The sequence below is a fragment of the Aureococcus anophagefferens genome (assembly GCF_000186865.1).
Source record: "Aureococcus anophagefferens unplaced genomic scaffold AURANscaffold_4, whole genome shotgun sequence".
In the NCBI taxonomy this organism is placed as follows: Eukaryota; class Pelagophyceae; order Pelagomonadales; family Pelagomonadaceae; genus Aureococcus; species Aureococcus anophagefferens.
Genome location: NW_008705564.1, coordinates 237,384 through 238,409, shown reverse-complemented (window position 1 = coordinate 238,409; position 1,026 = coordinate 237,384). Strand labels below are relative to the sequence as shown.

The window sequence follows — 1,026 nt, the reverse complement described above, 5'->3', positions numbered from 1 at the left end:
CTTCGACGACGCGGCGCGGAAGTGGCAGGTGAAGCTGCTGAACTCGAAGCTCGCGCACGTGCCGCTCGACTGCCCCTGGGAGGAGCTGCGGTTCCTGTACCGCGTGCCGCGGCACCCCGAGGCGACCGCGGCCCCGCGCGGGTTGATGGAGGCGCCGCGCGGGACCAACGCGCGCGCGCTCGTCGCGGCGCGGGGGTTTCGCAAAGGCGAAGAGCTCTTCGCGGAACCGCCGCTGCTCGTCGCGACGTCGCGGCCCGACGACGCGACGCGCGCGCGCTGGCTGGCGCTCCAGGAGCTCAAGCGCTGGGCGCGCGTGAAAAAACAAAAGACGCCGGAATTCGAGACCGCGCTCGCGTCCTTCGAGGCTTTGGCGACGGGCGTCGCCTCGCTGCAGCCCGGCGCGTTCTGCGGCCTCTGCGGGCGGGAGCGGGCCAGGCTCCTCAAGTGCGGCCGCTGCAAGACGGCGACGTTCTGCGGGGCAAAATGCTTCAAGGCCGCCTGGCGCGCGGGCCACCGCGAGACGTGCGGCGCCGCGCCGGACCGGCTCCACCCGCGGTCGCGGCGCTGGCTCGACGCGCTGCGCCTCGTCGACGAGGACCTCAAGCACTCCTTCCGGTCGCCGGCGACGGCGGCCATCAAGGACGACATGGTCCGGAAGGTCGCGGACTGCGACGCGCGCTTCGACGCCTGCGGCGCGTGGCTGCCGCCGCTCGCGGGCGACCGCGTCGCCGTCTACGCGCGCGCGGGCGCGCTGGACCACGCCTGCGCGCCGACGGCGACGCTCGAGCGCGACGGCGAGACCCTCCGCTGCGTCGCCGCGCGCGACCTGCGGCGGGGCGAGGCCGTCACGGTCAACTACGGCCCGCGGGGCCTGCCGACGTGGGGCGCGGACGTGCGCCGCGCCTGGCTCTGGAAGCACCGCCTCTTCGACTGCAGGTGCGAAGCCTGCGCGCCGGCGGCGCGCGCCGCGGCGCCGGACGAGGCGGTGGCGGTGGAGGCGCCGGCCGGCGAGGTCGGCGGGGACGG

The 1,026-nt window shown here is 76.1% G+C and overlaps 1 protein-coding gene across 1 annotated transcript in view; it reads right to left on the bottom strand.

Moving 5' to 3' along the window:
• Positions 1-416: 416 nt before the first annotated feature.
• Positions 417-1,026, bottom strand: part of AURANDRAFT_36466 (hypothetical protein) — a gene marked incomplete at both ends in the record, with an annotated part of 3,253 nt that continues 2,643 nt past the window's right edge. Inside the window, 4 exons of the mRNA XM_009035963.1 lie at positions 417-471; positions 542-687; positions 763-826; positions 899-1,026. The remainder of the gene's footprint in view (positions 472-541; positions 688-762; positions 827-898) is intronic.